This window comes from Neopsephotus bourkii, unplaced genomic scaffold, assembly GCF_033783945.1.
Source record: "Neopsephotus bourkii isolate Nb327-2 ecotype Australia unplaced genomic scaffold, CSIRO-AGI_Nbou_v1 NB_1634, whole genome shotgun sequence".
Classification (NCBI taxonomy): domain Eukaryota; kingdom Metazoa; phylum Chordata; class Aves; order Psittaciformes; family Psittacidae; genus Neopsephotus; species Neopsephotus bourkii.
The window spans coordinates 428300-448128 of NW_026902109.1; the positions used below are offsets into that span (position 1 = coordinate 428300).

General features: G+C 42.1%; 1 protein-coding gene across 4 annotated transcripts in view; it reads left to right on the forward strand.

The window, feature by feature from the left end:
* PRKG1 (protein kinase cGMP-dependent 1) overlaps nucleotides 1-19829 on the forward strand; it is a 480301-nt gene that overhangs the window by 35086 nt on the left and 425386 nt on the right. The window contains exon 1 of one of the 4 annotated variants that reach the window (XM_061373838.1): nucleotides 12050-12157. The exons of 2 other annotated variants lie outside the window; for them this stretch is intronic. The gene's annotated coding sequence lies outside the window, so the exon portion shown is untranslated. Of the gene's footprint in view, nucleotides 1-12049; nucleotides 12158-14977; nucleotides 15114-19829 lie in introns of those variants that run through there. One more of the 4 variants, XM_061373837.1, reaches the window with a different exon arrangement.

A 19829-nucleotide genomic window follows, 5' to 3' on the forward strand; every position in this document is an offset into this window, starting at 1 on the left:
CCTCCCTTCCCCCGCGTACCCTTTCCTATCCAATAAATCGCAATGTATTTGGTTCAGCGCCCCTTGAGAGGAGGGGAAAAAAAAAAAAAGATTATCTGCCGCTAAAGCGCCAGGCTTCATGTGCAAGCCCAGCGCTCCCTTCCCCTGCCTGTCTGCAGTGCCGTGCCGTGCCGTGCCGTGCCTCCCGGCTGGCGGCAATCGGGGCCCGGCCTCCCCATCGCCGCTGCCAGTCGATGGGCAAATCCACCTCCCCTTTGCAGCTGACATCTTCATCGCTGAATTAAAAGGGAGCCGTGAGGTCGTGGAGGATGGCTGGAGCCATCCTAGTAGTTGGGGTTGTTCTTGTTTTGGGTGGGCTTTCAGATGCAAGTTACCCCCAGGCACTTGTTAAGGCACACGGTAGACGGGGCACTCGGTCTCCCGATTCTGCGTCTCTTCAGTGAGGCCCCTCTGGAGCCCCATGGGGAACTTCACCAGCCCCACATGGATCCAGGTGTACTCCCGGGCCGAGGCGGTTGTGGTGCGGGTGGCGCAGGTGCTGCAGACGCGGTGGGGCAGCAGCGAGGGGTGATGCCCAGGTACTGCCCACTGGGGATGTCAGTGCAGGAGCTATCTGCTTCCCGGTACCGCTCGCCCTGCCCTGCCCGTGTACTTCGGCTCTTCCCGCCGCCATGGCGGGGTACCGCCGTCTCCTGGCAACCGCCGCGCCGGGGCGGCCCGCCCAGGGAGGACGGCAGCCGTGGGACGGCCCTGCCGCCGCCTCGGGACCCTCAGCCGGGTTGGGCCGCCGTGTAGCCGGGCGGTGGCTGCCCGCTCTCCTGCCTGCCTGCCCGGCCCCCAGTTCCTGCAGCCGTTCATCCACAGATGTTTTGCCCTTTTAAGGCGAAGGGCCGCAGCTCCGAATTCAACAGGGCAGTGGGGAGAAACTGGTGGTTAAAAACCCGTCCCCTACCAAACCCCAGAGCAAACAAAAACCACCGCAAGAAGTGGAGGCCAGGCTCTGTCAGGGCTTGTGAGGCACGTCTCACCCACATACGGGCAGTGGGCTGAGGCGCGGGCAGGAGAGCAGGTGTGTGGAAGCCATGGTGTCTCTTTTCTAAGGTTGGATGGGGCGGCCCAGAAGCATCGTTTCCTTGGTTGAAGTGTAGCACAGAGTATCGCAACCGAAAATACTGTTTTTTCTGTCAGGGACACGCAGGTGTTTGCCTCAAAGTGCCTTGGTGGCCTCAAAGTGTGTGACTTGAGCTCCCCAGAGCTCAAGGGAGCACTTCAGGTTTCAGCAGAACAAGCCTGGAGCCCCTGATGTGTATGGTGAAACATGTGGGAAGCCTGACAAAACCTTGAAGTAACATTTTCTAACTTGAACTTTAATTGCTCATTGCATAAATGCCTTGCTGTAGTCTCATGTGGGGTGTAACACACAGCACCCGCCTGAGGGAGTACTTCATATTGAACATGGTTAATACTCCAGTACTCTTCACAGGATTTAAGTCAACTTGCAGGGTCAGATCTTGATCAGTGAGGTGGAAAAGGTACTTGTTAATGGCTTCAGGAGTGCAAGCTGCTTTGGGAAGCATTCGCTGTTCTGCTTCAGCCATCATGTTATGGTGACTAGAAGCCCTGACGCTCAAGGGTGGACACCCGCTGAGGTGATGTGATGTCCTCTGGAAATAGATGGTCGTCTCAGCTGCTTGCCTAAATCTGTAACTGCACTGATAAGCAGTTGTAATTCGAGCATCTCAGTGGAAAGGAAGATAAGGCTACATAAATAAAAGGAAAATGTGAGCCGTGTATTTTGCTTAACTCTAGTTCTCATGTTTAAAAGATAATCCATATGACCTGCTCTGTTAGTCGTGGATGTACCTGGAGTCTGAGTGAGGAAGCACAAGTGGTCTAGTTTATTTGGGATCATTAATACACAAATTTTGATTTTTCTTATACTTTCCTATGTGTGGCTGCAAACATTGCTTACACAGTGCTTGTGAGTGGTTGAGGGAAGGTCCTTATCTTGCTTAAATGAATGTGACACAATCTTGATGCCATTGTGATGTTCAAGATAATAATTTGTGGGAAGGACCTGGAAGCAAACAGAAACTACCAAAATATGCAAAGAAGGTTGACTTTTTTGCTGTGTTCAAGCCTCAGTGACTCTTGAGGTTATGGCATCCAACATTTCCAGCATTATAACCAGAACAGGAGCACCAAGAGGATGCACAGGAAATCTTCAGTTGTTTGGTATCGTGTGTTTTTTTTTTTTCAGTTAGGTGGTGCTAGGTCTGCCCTCCTGATCTGGTGGACCACCTAAAGTGGTTGGATATTGGTGGGATCAGTAGTAGTAGAAAGTTTATTAGAAATGAGGAGCAGCGATCGTGATGGTCATTGTACACTTGTGATACCTGTGGGTCTGCCTCTGTGGGGAAGTGTCTATGGAAGCTGCAGTGATACCAGCTAGCAGATTCTGGGTTATAAAATGGTTAAACTCTGAATGGCTTTCAAACATGAAAGTAAATTTAATTGTCTCATATAGAAAAATACCATTAAATATCCTTCAAGAACTTACCTTGCAAACAGCCCACACCTTTTAAGATGCAGATAGTCTTAAAAATACCTGTTTCAGGGTGTTAAAGAATTTTAGCTACTGTTGCAGGGTTGGGCTTATTTTGCCTCTCTCCTTTTTTTTTTTTTTTATGTGAAATGGACTATGGGTTCACATGAGGAATTTATAGCTAAAATCCATGGAGGGACACATCCTGCCATTTTCGTCCAAGTCACAAGACCAGTGAGAGAAGTCAGACTTTATCACTGTTCCTATTCAAGTAACTAGAAGCTGGTTGTCCAAAAAGAAGTGTCTTTTTCTTTATCCCCTCAAAGGAAATAACTTGCAAGAAGTAACCAGAATAAGTGAGCACAAACTGAAGAAAGCTGGGTGGTTTTCCATGGTAGAAAAATGCAGTGACAAATCCTTATCTCTTCTTCATCTTCTAAAATTGCTCTTCTGTTTGTTTTTCCACACCTTTGACCTCTCACAGGGTATATCCTGGTTGCTAACAGCCTGTCAGCATGAAAAGAATACTGTGAGACCAGATTCATACCAACTGTTGTTCCAGTTAAGATTTTACAGAGCTGCAAACTAAAGAATAGCCTTTTTAACTAGGAAGCTGTAACTCTTGTTGCTTTGCTTTCGTTGTTTTGTACTTGCCATGGGAAAATACCCAGGACTTTAATTTTAAAAGGCTGTTTCTTTTGGTGATTGGCAACAGCTGTATGCTTATTCTGAAGACTATGTAATCAGCATATTCTGTTTTCCAGAAGGGAAAAGAAAAAAATGTAGAAGCAGAATGTAAAACAAAGTGAGAGCTTGTGAGCCTCAGGAAATGTATAGGGCCTGATCTTCTCTTGTCAGAGGTTGTGTATGCCTTGTCATTAACTGAGATAAGGGCAAAATGCTGTGTCATTTATAGAAAATGTTGAGTGAGATGAAGAATGACTTGTTTTTGTGAGTTAACAGACTTAGGATGAATTGAATGTAAAGCTGGGGAATCTGCCAAAATCCCAGAGATTTGGTTTCGGGGGGAGGAGCTGCCTGTGAGTTGTATTTAGGAGTTCTTTTTAAAAAGAATTAAAAAAACCCAACAAACACTTGGTTGCGTAGCCTTAGGGAAAGTACAACATACATACAAGAGATTTAACAAAATCCTTTCAATGGCCAAATTGGTTCTTTGAAGGCAAATGTGCATGTCTTCTGTGGACTATGGGCATATTTTTAAGTAATTGTAATAGTAATAAAATCCCCAGAGACATTTGAAAAGCATTTCATATTTAGAGTGTCTGCATAAAATTATCTGCTGGTATCTATAAGTGGTATGAATGCTGTAGTACCCAGGAGCCATTCATTAATTAAAACTCTCAAACTATAGTTCTAAAAAATCCCAAACAACCAAAAACCCAACCCCTTTCTTAAACTCCATGCTTTCCTCTTTCTGAAATACTTTGGAGGATGCTTGCAACATAATTTAACCACTAGAAACGGTTGGTTGAGGTGATTGAGGGACCTGTGGTCAGGAACTGAGACATACCTGCAGTGATTGCTTCCTGCAGTGTGGGACAGGAGCTGTGAAATCAGATGAGGGATGGTGGACTCTTTCATCGTGTTACTTTCTGATTTTGGTGTTGTGCTGCAGAAAACATAATACGAAAATCAGTCAGGAGCAATGGATGTAGTTGTGCAACCTTAGTTTTATTTTTTTTTCAGTATCAAGATGTAATTGGGCATGACGTGTCCAGTGACCAATTAAAATGTATTTATCATTTGTTTGAGAGTAATTAACTGCTGTGGTTGCTTTTATGTGCTACGAGATAAATCTTTGATCCATCTGAATGTGGTTTAACATTGTTCTGAAAAAGAATTTTTGGGCCTGGAAAAATCTGCTAATGCTTGATTACATGCTGACATCTAGTAATGTCAGTGGGTTTTTTTTTCCAGTATGCAGGATCTAGGGGGTTAGGACTTTTGGGTTAGGACTTTACTGGTATATGTTGAGTGGTGATGGGACATGCCTGCCAATATGAGATGTGGCTAAGAGCATTGCCTTGGGGAATAATCTCCCTTAGGCCCTTACTGAATAGCTTTCCACTCGTCTTTGAGGCTGTCAAGTGGACAGATTGACTTTTCTCCTGCCTTTCTATCAGTGTGGTGCTGTAAAACCCTACTGTGGTTTTCGTGTTTAGCTTCAGATGCCTGATTTGCATGGACAAGCTCTTGAGTGCTGTGAACGACAGCCTGCTCCTGTAGCAAGTGCTGTTGAATCTAGGTATGTGGGACTTGTTGCTTAGCTGTCAGCCCAGTCCTGAACTTATCTCGAAGGCTGGGCAAGGCAGCTTGGCAGAGTTGCCTTGTGAGCCGTCTCCTCTCTTGACTCCCCAAATACCCAACTTGCTCTGCTTCTGTTCGCACAGCAGGACTGAGAGCAGAGCCTCCTTACGCTGTACGGGGATAAGGTTTTATTGTGAAGAATGATACGCTTCCTGACAGAAGTTTTAACATGCAGCATGTCAAGCATAGTGGTGAATGCAAGTCAGTCAAATGTTATTTAACACTGTTTTGACAGGTCTGGCTTGGCAGTGGAGGTGGTGCTGGATAGGACTTTCCTCCGTGCGAGAGGCACACGTGTGACTCACACCTCAGAGTCAGTGCTGCTTAATGTTTTGTGAAGTGGCAAGTGTGAGACTGCTGATAGCTTAGTCTTTTATATAATTCAGACTTCAGAGGTTTTGGTTACTAGCGGTGGTAAGGAATAACTATATAGTATTTGGTTATTATGCATAAGACTTTTCTCTACTGGCATGCAGTGTTTGGGGTCATCTGTGAAGTATGCTTGTTTAATCAGGTAATGTTTATTCTGAATGTAACTCAAAGGACCAGAGGCGTTTTATTCAAAGGAAGGTAAACAAACAATTCAGTGGACAAAGCTGTTAAAGCCACATATTTATTTTATCATTTTCTGTCTGATTCTTGCTTTGATGAGTGGTGGCAAGATTAAACTTTGTTGCAATTTCAGTTATTTTTAGTTCTGCTCAGTAGCAATAAGCAATGCATACTTCTGAATTTTTGCTGCTTTTTGATATTTGTTTTAGCAGAACAGCATAAATACACTGTGTTTTAAAGCAAATTAGTTCTGTTCAGAAACAATATTGAAATCTTTGTGGTGGTTATATGCAAAACAAAACTATTCAGCTAGTACAGTAGCTTTAAATGAGCTAGTACCACACAAATGAAGGCTGTCATTAACATAGAAACTTTTTTTAACTGTAATACATCTCCATAGATTAATTTTCTACATAGTTAATATTTTGCCTTTTTATCTGTATTATTGAGTGAATGCTGTAGGTAGATATTTTTAAAGTACATCAGCAGAAAATGAGGTCCCAGACCATGGACACAGATGCCTTAACTCCAGACTTTCTGTGAAAATAGCTCTGAGCTGTAGCATCCTGTGTTCCTAAATACGTGTCTTACTTGTCTGAAATGAATAACCCCGCATCGCACCAGATCAGAGTGCTCATACTGAGCAAAAATGTACGTAGTAGCACAAAATTTAGGCTAGCCAGCTGCTTGCAGCATGCAGACTCGCTGGGAAGGCAAGTGAACTCCATGACTTTACTAAACATTGTCTTACTGAACACCACGTGGAAAACATGAGTCAAGGGGAAAAAATTACCCCTTCAGAGAGTTAAAAACCCCACATTGTCTTGATATGTACCTCTTTATTTGGTTATCCTGCTTGGCATAGATATTGTGGGATGCTAAGATTTCAGAAGTCAGTGAATATGAACCTCACCTTGAGGGAAGTGGTACTGGAAGGCTGTACTTTTTGAGCTGGAGATGGTGGCATAAATGCCACTTACTTTCATAAATGCCTGTGCTGCTGGTATTTCTTCTCTTTCTCATGATGCCAAAATACTTGCATTTATAGGAGGCTAAAGGATAAACACTTGTATAAATGTTTTCCATCTGCTGTTTTGCCATTTCAAGGGGATACATGCAGGCAGAGAAGTCCCTGACATTCATGGTTTGTGTTTTAGTTTTGAACTGCTGATAGAACAGGGAAAACGAAAAGTATTTGCTACATTGAACTCTAAACCAACACAAATAATTCCTTTCTTTTTCTCTCAGCATCTGCAGAGAGTGGTTTGGGTACAAGTTTGCACGTTGCTTGGATACCTACTGTATATACAGACACCCTAAACATCTGAAATTTCATTAAGGTCTTTTAGAAACAATGGTAAAGCACCTACCTGGAAACGTTTGTGTCACTCAGGTAGCCACAGTGTATTTGTGAAACATCCAGGACTTGCATTTTGCAATGCTCATGCAGTCACTGGTTTCCTTGGAAACTAGTGTCTGAGCATGTATAGCCAAACTTGAGCATGGGTGCCTGGTTTCAAAGTAGAAAATGGGCTCCGAGACTTTAAAAAGTAGGACTAGCATATTTGGACTGTACTTCATGCTTGTTTAGGAGCTTGTTAGGAACAGTCTTGAACTAGGATGTCACTGAAAAAAACCCCATCACCACACTGCAGTGCCTTTGCTCCCCGAAGCTGTGTTTCTTTCTCCAAAATTCCTTTTTTTTTTTTTTTTCCCTTAAATTTGGTTTGTGAGCATATTTATTGGAGGTGTATCCTGTTAAACAAACAAACTCTGTCAGGAAAGCTGTGAACTGGCTCTGCAATGTGGGCTTGAAGTGGATAAGAAAACTACCCAGCCAGGCCAGCTTATTTTGTTCACTTATTTAATATTCTGTGATCATGTGTGATCACGTGTGATTTGAACAAATAGTAGAAATCATAATGTAGCTGGCTGGGTTCACCAAAAGTGAAACTGGAGTCTTGTAGATACACGTATACTTTGTGTTAAATGTGATATCCTAGGTTCAAGAAATATAGTGATAATTGCGTATGTGCATGTATGTATTTATTCACAAGTGTGGGAGTGTTGCATTAATACAAATACACTATGAGGTGGACTTTTATTAGGATAGAAAACAATCACACTTTCATATTGGTGGAGGATATGGATTTTTTCCCAGTATCGACTAGGAATGTCAACATGCTTCTGGCTTCTGTGGCTGCTAAGCCACAGAATATCATTCAGATTCAGGAGTGAAGGAGTAAATAACTGGTGACATGGATGTGATGAAAATCTAAAGCTACTGCTCCCTGCCCCCAGTGTAAGTGGGTCCCTGGGATCTGTCAGTGCTTGTTACTATTTAAACTGCCTATTTGATGTCAGTTGTGTGCAAAGATCCACTGGCTGAGGGGAATTCATTAGTGCTCTTGTAGTCTACAGGCTAAATGAGGAAAATAATTTTCTTGGTGGGTTACATTTCTGATGAATAGAAGAAATCAATTTCTGTATGACTCAGGCAACAACATGGCCAAGGCAGTAGCCAAGCACTTAACAAAGGGGTAAATAAACCAAATGTGATGCAAATAATGCCATTCAGCTATACATTTATGCTTGTTGGAAACAATAGCTATCTTAGCAGCTATAGAGATGTTTTGAAAATCATGACTCTTAAAAACCTTAGAAGTTCCTTTAGGTAAAATGGGAGATCAAGGCATCTGCCTTTCTGAGTTGGAAATACATACACAATGGAGTTTGCATCCATGTCTTTGCCTTGAAGTTTCACTATTGCTTAAATTACTGAAAGTCTTACAAGAGGTTACATGTGAGGTTTAACAGTGGCTAAACTTGGTCGCATAGAGGAGATATACGTCTTTCAGCAGCTGCTGTGTTTTGTAGTTTGATACATATATTTAATAGACAAAACAGATAAATGTCTTTGATACCTGATAAATTACATGTGGTCTTCAGCAGGGCTGTTCAACACAGCTGTCACCAAGACCACAGCTGCAACTGTAGCAGGTCACTTCTGTCTTTGGCTAGGCAGGTGGCTTCCCTGTGTTGGAGGATGTAGAAAGAGGTGTGAATGGCAGCAAGGATGCAGGGAAGAGGCTGGAAGAGGCAAATGGGGCACTAGGGTTTCTTTTCTCTCCCTGCTTTTAAGAAGTGAGGGAGGAAAAACTAAGCATTTAAGCATTGTGGAAGAGGGGGCTGTGGAGGGGAAAGGAAATTATACTTCCTTTCCAGTTTTCTGCAGTTACCTGAAGATGGATACGAACCTGCAAGGTGAGATTGTACAATCTGAGATTATTGTGATTTGCAGTTTCTGTGGACTAAATTCCTTTGCATCTATTCCCTTCACCTCTGCTTCCAGGTTCCCACTGCGGTCCCTGCATGTCTTATCTGTCCTGTTTGTGGCATGTGCTCTGGTATTATGTTCCCAGAGGCCTCTGCCTTCATGCCATTGTCCTTCTGCCCACCATGGAAGAGCAGACTGCTCTTCCCAGGAAAGGCCTGACTGTCTTCTTCCTTCTCTTCTGAGTCCTCAGTTACTTCCCTGGGTGTCATGTTCCTGCTCCTTCTTCTTTAGCCCAAGATTTTTTTTCTCATCCTATGGATGCTTGATCTTCTTTTCTCTCTCAACCCCAAAGCTTTTCTTTCTGCAAAGCTGTCAGATCTGATAGTCTAGGCTTTACATCTCCCTAAAAACCTGCCTTGTTTCCTCTATGCATCAGGAGGCAGAAAGCCTCCAGTGGCTGTAGCACAAGATATTGCAGGAGGCTTGATTTTCGTGACAATCCAGTTTTTCTAGTGTGCCAGTTTGTACAAGATCAGTTGATTCAGAACTGATTAGATGTGACTTCCTGTGGGCCTGCTGTTATGGGCAAACAGTAATTTCTGCTTCTCATACTGCCCTAACAGCAAGTAGGCTGGGGGTGCACAAGGACTTCGGAGGGTACACAGCCAAGACAGCTGACCCATCTGAGCAAATGATATTCCATGCATTATAATGTCATGCTTGTCCTGGGTTCAGCAGTAGCAGTCATTTTTTCTGCTTCTTAGTAGCTGGTGCAGTGCTGTTTTTTTGACTTTTGGCCTGGGAACAGCACTGATAACACCGATGTTTTTAGTTCCTGCTCAAATGTTTAGTCTGACCAAGGACCTTCTGAGTCTCATGCTCTGCCAGTGAGGAGGGGAAGCTGGGAGGAAGTAGAGACAGGACACCTGACCCAAACTAGCCAAAGAGTTATTCCATACCACAGCACATCAGGCCCAGGATGTAACTGAGAGTTACCCGGGAGGGCTAGATCACTGCTCAGCCGGACTGATTTTTGACGGGTGGTCTCATATTCTCTTCCCTTGTTATTTCTCTTATTATTATTATTGGTGGTAGCAGTAGTGGTTTGTGTTATGCCTTAGTTACTGGACTGTTCTTATCTCAACCCGTGGGAGTTACATTCTTTCCATTCTCCTCCCTGTCCCTCCGGGAGCAGGGGGTGGGGGGGAGTGGACTGCGTGGCTAACTTGACGACAGGGTTTAAACCACGACAATGCTCAACATATAAAGCTGGGGGATGATGGAGGCAGTGGGTGGACATGTTTGGAGTGATGGTGTTTATCTTCCCAAGTAACCATTACACATGATGGAGCCCTTTCCTGGACATTGCTGAATGTATACCTGCTGATGGGAAAGAGTGAATGAATGCCTTGTTTTGGTTTGTTTGTGTGTGCAACGTTTGCTTTCCATATTAAACTGTCTTTATCTCAACCCACGAATTTTCTCACTTTTCTAATTCTCTCCCCATCCCACTGAGAGGGGGGAGGGTGTTGAAGTGAGTAAGTGGCTGTGTGGGGCTTAGTTGCTAGCTAGGGTTAAACCATGACAATACGTTTTGGCAACCAGTGTGGGGCTTGAAGAGTTCAAAATAACAACAGATTTGATTGGCATGTGCTAGATCAAATTTACAACTGTTATTGCTGTTTAGGTATTGACCAGTTTTTGTGTTTGCCATAGGGCTCACTTGCCTCACTGTGTATTAGAGTCTAATGCTCATTAGCAGCTGATTTTTGCTTTTGTTGCTTGTTGTACTGCTCTACTGCTTATCACCTTACTGTGCTTTGTCTGGGAACAGCAATGGCCATGCGGCTGGGCTGGCAGATGACCAGGGCACCGCTGCTGGTTTTGTGCTGTTGTACTGCACAGGCTGGAATTCCAGTGTGAACTCCAGTTGGAGGGACTATACTGTGGATGAGTCCCTGTGGGAGCAGGACACCCTGAAGCATCTATGGCTGTGGATAAATCCATGCTAGAGCAGTTACATCTTGAAGCATCTGTGGCCATGGTTATGTCTGTGCTGCCACAGGTGTATCTTTGAAGTGACTGTGGGCCAAGAATAAGTCCATGCTGCAGCAGGTACACCTTAGAACATCAGTGGCTGTGCCTGAGGTTATGCTGGAGCACCTCACAGTGTGTGGCCATGGATAAGCCCAAGACAGAGCAGGTCCACCCCTGGAGGGACTACAGTCATGGATAAGGCCATGTTGAAGCAGGTTTACTTTCAAAGGGCCTGTGGCTGAGGGTATGGCCTGCTGGAGCAGGTATCTCCGAAGGCATTGTGGCACATGGAGAAGGCCAAGCTGAAACAGGTGCACCTCAAATTATCTGTGGCTATGGATAAGTCTTCTGCAGCAGGTATACCCCTGGAAAGACTGTGCTTCATAGATAAGGCTCTTCTTGGAGCAGGTACACCCCTAACGGAGTGCAGTCTGTGGATAAGTCAAAGCCACCAGAGCAAGAGCAAGGGGAGGAGTTCACTGCAACGCTAAACCCTGTGGCTTGGTTCAAAGGGATGAGGAATGGGGATTGTAATGGAAATACCTTTAAATTGTTGTAACCTGGGATTTGAGTTGTATGTTATGGTAATTACTGTAGCAGGAACCCCTTGTTGCTAGCCAGGCTAGGAACAAGGGGAGTTTGTTGCAGTGATAAACTCTTTAGTGGTAATGCTTTTGAGCTGCATTGACAAAACTTCATGATGCATACCATGCGATGGCTGTTATCCTGCAGTGACTCTGTGTCTTTTTGTGCTGCTTGATGAAGTGCTGCTCCAGCTCCATGAGGTTGTATTTTAGTATTTATCATTACTTGTCCTTATTGCAGTCCTGCTGATGGACCAAGTAATAGAAATGTCTCAGTGATGCAGATTGTATGGACAGAAAAGTGATCTAAACCTGTTAGAAATACATGTGTATATACCTTCATCCATAACTTGTGTCAGTGCTCAAAAGGGGCTCTTTATCTAAACTTGCTAGATATTTAAAAAAAGTTGTAGTGTGTACATATATAAATATATATAAATATACTTTTTTCCCCTTATTTGCATATTTAAATCCTGTTAACACAGCAATTGCACAAACAAGAGAACACATCTCCCACTCATCAGACAGTTGATTGCTTTCTGTTTTCCCAGTAGAAGCCTAGTTCCGAGAGGCACACAAGAGAAATGAAGCATGGAGAGGCAATGGCTTTTCTCTATTAGCAGTATACCAAAACACAGATGGAGTCAGATACTGTGATAATGAGTATGTTGGGAGAGCTTAAGTAAGGCAGATACCTTGGTTTTACTTGGCATTACTTTGGTTCAGGTTGCTGAAAGGGAGGTGCAGCCTCTGACTTGCTGTTTGAAGTTAGATTTGTTGCTGTGGGAAGGTAATTGAAGTTTCACAACTCTTCTGCTTGGAGAAGGGACACAGGTGGGTGCAACTATCTTATTTTGCTGCTTCTTAACTGACTCTGACAGTGTATCTCAGAGCCACAGCTTGCTTTGGCAGGAAAAGCTCACATGGCCTTTTTTTGGCAGTGGCACAGTTATCTGTTGTGGGTGGGTATTGTGTTGTGGCCCAGCAGTCTTTCATTAGATGAGTCCCAAGGGAATGCTAACTGCCTTATTTCCCTCCATTCATTTGCAAGATTTATTAATGTGCCTGCAGGAGAGCACACACCGTTAAGGAGTCTTTTCTGCAGGCACGGCAAGCATGAATACCAGAGTACATTAGCTAGTAATTGCAAACACAGGTATGCTATGTGTGCAGCTGCTGTTTGTTACGGCTTAGGCACTGGGGAAAATGATGTTTGGCTCTGTATGGTGGCAGACCTGACCTCTGCTCCTGTTGGGCAGAAAGCAGCTGTTCTACCTTCTGCTTTGCAAGTGTTGTTATTTTCTCATTGACCATCATAGCAGGTATTTCAAGAGCATGGGTTGTCCATGACTGGGAACAAATTATCACTTCACTTTTGAACCCACAACATTTTTTTTCCCCCTTTGGACTTTGTAGAAGGATAACTGTTGCTGATATTTAAAAAGGCAAAGCAAGTCCGAAAGGGACATCGTCAAGGAAATCTCAGCTTTTTTGATCTATTACTCTTGCATGGACACTACAGTTTATTTTATTTTTTATTTGAAAGCCTCAAAGAGCTGAAATAGGAAACCACTAGCCTTACTTAGCATATATAAACCCAGGTTAAGGCATAATCCCAGTATTTGCAGGTAGAGATGGAGAAGCTTCCACAGAGAGTGAGGCTGCTCCATCAGCATAGTGACAGCAAACACATAGGGGAGCAGAGTGAAATTAGGCAGAACCAGGGACATGAGTTTGTGTCACATTTCACTCCTGGAGCACAGTGGCTCTTTTCTCTCTTCTTGTTTCAAGTGGAAATTCTAACTGTGAGCTATAGAGGACTTTCAATTTCAGGTTTAATTAAATTGAACCTATTCCCACTTGTTTTTTGCAAATTTTTCCACCACAAAGATTCTTGTACAGTCTGTGATGGTCAACTGGTATAGATTGGAACTATGTTATTTGATTAAGCTCACTGGATTTAGTGGCCACAAAAATTTTGGCTGCAAGGCTAGTACTGAAGAAGGCTACTGTTTAAATAGAGCCCAATAATCTTCCAGAGGATGGGGCAGATGTGTTAAATCACTGCAAAATTTATGATCATGTAGCAAACAAAATGTAAGGCTTCATGAACCTGTACCCTATTTGCATGGTATAGGATCTGGCAGTGTAAGTTAGGATAACCTGACTTAATGTACTGAATTAAATCAGAAGTCTTAAGGATGGTCAAGACAACTGTGTAAAATGTGGATCCTTGTATAATGTACCAAGAAAGTATGATCTTTGCAGGTATTTTAAGTTTTAATATATGCTGGATGAGCGTTATGAGTCTTAGATGCTAGTTGAATAGTACCTGAAGCTTAAAAAAATTACATATTACGCTTGCATAGTTGGAAGCCTTCAGCTCCATTACCTATACTGATTCTGTTGGTCAGCCCTTGAAATATTTTCTTAGTTTGTTCATACTGAAGAAATCATACATCATGGGGAGATAGTATTCTATTATTCTTCCAAGCTTCTTAATGGAATTTTCATAAGTTCAATTGAAGAGTACAGTACACAAAAAGGCTAACCTGATATCAGGTTGCTTGCTCTACATCTTCTTCAGAGTTGCCTCGGCGTTCCATTTGACTTTACAGTACAAAATGTGAGAGGGGCCATCACACCATAAATTGCAAGTATTTGAAGCCTGATCAAATCCTACAGTTCACCAAGAGACAGAGAAGGCAGAATTGAATGATGTGAGGTCCTGGGCATGGAGCCTGATCATCACCCATTGATGCTTCAGATCCATCTCTTGAGACAAGCAGTGCTACACCTTTCTCTCACTTCTGTTTTCTTCCTTCTGTGAACATGAAGCAGAACATGATCTGCTTGGTTTAAACCTTTCTTGTGCTCTGCACATTTTCAGAAGACCTAAGAATTTCTCTTTATCTATTTGTGTTGGTAATCCTGAGATTGCTCAAAGCCATTCAGTGCCTTGATACCATTTTCTCTGGATTGCTTTGTAGACCCAAGTGCACTTTATTGCAGTACATATACTGAGAATAAAAGTCAGGTACCTCAGCAAATTACTGTGAAAGCATTGGAGAAAAAAAGTAGAATATGGTTGGTCTTTTTTTGGTTTTGGGTTTTTTTGTGGTTTTTTTTTTTTTTTTGAGTGAGATGTTATCCCTTTGTGGCCCATGGCCTGTTCTCTTCAAAAAGTATTTGTTGTGCAGGAAGGGATTCTGAGAAATCAAATCAGTTGTCCAGTTGTGCGCTTATCTAAAAAGGTAAAACAGATGCCACACTGACAGAGATCTCTCTGTATAACTTCAGCAGACAAGGATCGATTTAAGTGATTATAGAAAAAAAAACCACCAAACATTTTAGCCCTAATCCTAATGTACAGTAATTTTCATCACAAAGTTTTCTTTCATGTGCTATAGATGTCCAAGTATGCAATCTTGGAGGGGGGGGGGGGGCAAAAATACTCTGAACGTTTATAATGATTTTAAAACAAGAATCTGAAAGTGCTGAGACTTTATGTTTACTATCTGAAAAGGCTTTCCTTAAAAGCAGCCTCCTTCTGAATGCAATTTGTTGAAACCTGTCTTTTACCAGCAGCTGTACCATGTTGAATAAAATAACTAACCAACGTGTGGCTGATTAACAGCCCGCTGATGTGTTCTCTTTGATTGGTAAAGGCTTAGTTCACAGCCACGCATAGCTAAGCAGAGTTTGTTTTTGTGTAAGGCTAAGGTTAAGAGCTTATTCTTACTACTGGTGCTTCAGTGGAAATCTTAATTTTTTTATATGCAAGACTCAGGTAAGTCATGGTTATGGTCATTTAACAGCAGAGATTAGTTCTGGGGAACAAAAGCAGATTCTCAATCAGAGAATGTAATAAAATGGTGATGCTACAGCTGGTTCCTTACAGCCTCTAAATATAGACAAAATAGCATGTAGTAGAGAAAAAATGTTTGCTGAGTTAACTGGTCTATATTTAGGTGCCAAACAAAGATTTCTGCTTTTGACCCTCCCCCTCACACCCTCCAAACCGCTTTTTATACTGTCTGTAAATGTCTTGTCTGTTTGTGGATTCTGTTCTTTGCAAAAAAGAGTGATTCTAAGTGGCAAGGAAAGGACATCTGTCACATCTGAAAAAATCAGAAACAGCAAGCTCTTAGGCACACACTCCCTCTGTTCAGTTTTGTTCTCTCTCCTTGGCCCTTTGTTAGCACTACATCCATAGGCTGTTTTAGGTACAAAACAGTAATGCTTTCAGAAGCTAAAACCCTCAAACTCTTCTCTGTGACCAAAGTCTTACTGATCTCTATCAAAGGTATGAACTAAAAAATAAGCATCTTCCTTTATATGGAAAATCACATTTTTACCTTGCAGTAGGTTCTCTTCCTGCTGCTGCTGTTGGTGCTGATTGTATGGTTAGCCCTTTGTTTGTGTATGCATTTTATTTTTATTTTTTTAAGGGAGCAAGTAGCATGATCTTCTTGCCAGAAAAGATTAGGAGAGGGAGTCTGCAGATCTGCAACAATCATTTTCTGCTTTTGACAAGGAGGATTTCATCTGCCCACGTTAAGTGCTTCTTGGAACTTCAAGAATGGCCAGAGTGCAGTATGAAACTTATTCCTTTATTTTTCCTTTAAAAGATGTACTTGTGTTGTTCATTTCGTTTTTGCTACATAATTTACAAAATGTTGGGCAGCTTGGGGCACCTGGTGTACATAAAACCTGAGAATTGTGGTCAGCATGAGCTTTGGTCTGCCCCCGTCATTCCAGTCTTTGATCTCTCTGGCTTTCAATGCTGATTAACCAGCATTTATCGTCTTAATTTTTGAATCCCAGAGAATATGTTAACTGTAATTCCTTTGTAAGCATGAGCATTTGGTGATTAGAAGTTAGGTTTCATTCCTAATTAAATAGCAAGCTACAAGGCATAGTCTTTAATAAAGAAAGGACACTTAAAATTCCGGTGCTGTTGATTAAGGAGCAATTGATTTTTCACAGGCAGAGAAGTTTTCCCCAAGTTTTCACCTAAATAATAAAACTTCATACAGATACAGGTTAATAACAGATTTATTTAAGGGTTTCTTTTCCAATTAACCTGAGAGTAACTTGCACAACGATCTTTAAAATTGGGTTTATGTCTGTTACAGAGATGTCAAGAGTGTGAAGAGCTGACAATTTTGAATAGTTAAAATTCAGGCTAGGAACTTTCTGTACTTTTTTCTTCTTTGTTGCCTAGTCTAAGGGCTGTGTGGGCCTCAGCTTGATTCTTGGCAGGTATAGCTGATCATTTGGGATGTCTGCTACTAACTTCAGCTCCTTGTGCTGGGCATATCTGTCAAAAAAAAAAAAAGAAAAAAAAGAAATTAGAGCACCTCCAAATAGTAATTCTGCCTGGCACTTCTTTGTTCTTCTTGACCTCTCTTGTCTCTACAGACTTCTCTGAACTGCTTGGGGGCGAAATATGACAACTGTAAAGCTGAAACTCAGGGAGTTATCTTCCTCAGGTGCATTTTTGATTGCACTCGTGCTCTTTGATGTTGGCTTGATGGCACAGGACAGCCCTCAGCTCTCAGGCATTTGCTGCACCTTAGAGGCTTTGGTAGGAGAGTTTCAAAGATGAAACGTCATCAGGAATTCAATTTCCTAACCAGGTTCAGTTGAGGAATTTCTTATGTATTGTGGTTTCAACACAAGTCACACGTTTTAACTGTAAATGCTGTAATTTGAGTTGCTGTAGATGGGATTTCTGTGTTTGCATGTTCATTTGCTGCCTTCTTCAGACTCCTGGATGGGCTTTTTGCAGAGCTAGCATCTCCTGAGTTACTGTTAGCTGAGTAAGTTAAGTGGTCTTATGTATGGGCCTCTCTGCGTTTTACTGTGGCATAATCATCAGAATGATCATGAAGCCTGCTTATTTTGAAATTTTGCACTGGATAATGATTAAAAAATGTCTATCTGGTTCTAACAAAACTATGAAGTACTAGAGCAGTCAGTTTTGTATGTTGTTGAATGCTTGTCTGACCTCCTCAATAATTCTTGGGAAAGTGTTGATCACAGGGGTGTCATTCCAGTATGGGAAGATGGCAGAGGCGTGGCTGACGATTTTGTTCAGAGGACCCAGGTTAAGCATGTTAAACGGTTTAACTCCTTTCTCACTCCCAATCTCCTTTGCTGTTCTTGGCAGTTTATTTCCTTGCCCACAAGGTAACGCAAGGCCTTCTCCTTGCTTGACAGCATAGCAGGATTTATAGCTGTGCCTTATCCTGCAACTGGTAAAAGGTTATAGTGTTTAAAAAAAACAGTAGCTGTTATAATTCAAGTGAAGAACAAACACTTGCATTCCTGTTCTCCTCAGTGTACACAAAATTGCATACATACCTTAACTCAGATTAGAAGGGGAAAGACATTATTCTGAGAATATTTTTTTTTTTCTCTCCCTGAAATGAGCTGTCTAAATAAAATGCTTTGTTTTAATAATACAGAGATGTTAGGGCTCCAACCACTGCATACAATTTACTTGACCTGTATGAATAGAACACCATTGTATCTCTATTGCAAAAAAAAACCCCTGCCTGAAAGTAGCATATGTGTTTATTAACTATCATACATAGGAATTGTTAGATTTTATTCCTTGAGCAGAAAGACAAATTGTCCAAGTAGGATTTGGACAGATTAGCACTATATATACCAGCTCTCTCGGACCACTGCTGAACAAGTACAGATACATAAAACCTGCAGATGAAAACTGACTGTTGTATTCCTAAATATCTTCCTTTGGATTTGAGCAAGAATCATAGAATTTTTAGGGTTGGAAAGGACCTTAAGATCATCTCATTCCAACCCCCCTGCCATGGGCAGGGACACCTCACACTAAACCATGCCACCCAAAGCTTCGTCCAGTCTGGCCTTGAACACCCCCAGGGATGGAGCATTCACAACTTCCTGGGGCAACCCATTCCAGTGCTTCACCACCCTTACAGTAAACTTCCTCCTTACATCCAATCTAAACTTCCCCTGTTTAAGTTTTAACCCCTTACCCCTTGTCCTATCACTACAGTCCCTAATGAAGAGTCCATCCCCAGCACCCTATAGCCCCTGTGATTTGTTGAGCACCTTGCAAAGTTAACACCACCAACTGCTGAAATCATATGCTGTAGAGGAAAATATTGATGTTGCTTTTAGCATCTGTTTAGGAACGCCGCACCTAATATTTTAGACAGCTAAGGGACACCAGGGTTAAATATGAGTAAATAGGTGACAATAGGGGGAAAATTGGCATGAGCAAGAAAAACTAATGGATGCTAGTTCTTAGTGTTTCATAATGGAGAAACTTGGGAAGTTTTCATTTCTAGAGTGAATCAGTCTCATAAGGACACAGTTAACTTTAAGCACATTTCCAAAGATCTGTCTGTGCATCATAGCTAGCTAAAAATGTTCTATTGGGTGAGTAAAGGTATTTCATTTAAGATAGGTGAATCTTATATGACTCAGTTGGTGACCTGCACAGTGTGTGCATAAGGGTAAATAAACTGAAGTCTGTTGGAAATAGAGGATGTTTCAGTTTCAAACTTGCTGTAAAGGCAGACATGAAAGTGCATGTCCCTAGACGAAGTGCATAGAGATCAGCTGCTGTTTCTTGCTATTGTCATGGAATTCTCTTTTAGCTCTGACTGCTGTTGCTGTTTGCTAGCTGAGACAAGGTCATAGGCTGCATTTAAATAAAACCAAAAAAATACTGAAAGTTTTGCTAATTGCTCACTGACTTCAAAAGTTTGTATGTTTTTGTTCCATAAATTCACTAAAGGGAGGTGTTTTTTCAGGAGTTTCATTGTCCCTTACTTCATTGCTTATTGGTTTAACACATGCTTGAGCTGATCTTTCTAACCATGTTCTGCTTGTGAACATGCAGTATATTAGAATATAGACAAAGAGCTTGTATCTGCTTTTGCCTTTGAAGCAAACAACTGCCTGAGCATCTTTTAAGTGGACTTAAATGTTGTTCAGGTAACACTCTAGTTCTGTGGGGGTTAAATTGGATCTGAAATTGTTTCAGCTCACTTCAGTAGTTCCTGTCTCCTATACCAAAATAACTCTGCTCCCTGGTATGCATAGCTTCTCAATCTCATTGACTCTTTCTGTGTATTGCTTCATGTAAATATTTCCTAAATGCAGCCTGTGGAACATGGAACAAACTCAAAATGTGGGAGAGTTGTAGCAGTGCTTTTCAGAAAGTGAACGAAACTGCATTCCTAGTCCTGTAAAATATTTATGATAGAGGAAATGAATTGTTTCCCTAGAGAGCCATGTGTCCTGTATCAAAAGGACCGCTGTTTCTGTCTCATAGGGATATACTGATTTACTCGGCTGCTTTTCATGTGTGGTTGTTTTCACCGCCCTCTCCTGCTCCCCCTTTTCCACCAAATCTGGTACGAATACCTCTGCTACTTCCTTTTCTGCATTAAACCCTCAGGGTCCTTCTAGCTCCTTATTGCTCATTTCCAGGTTGGTCATGTCT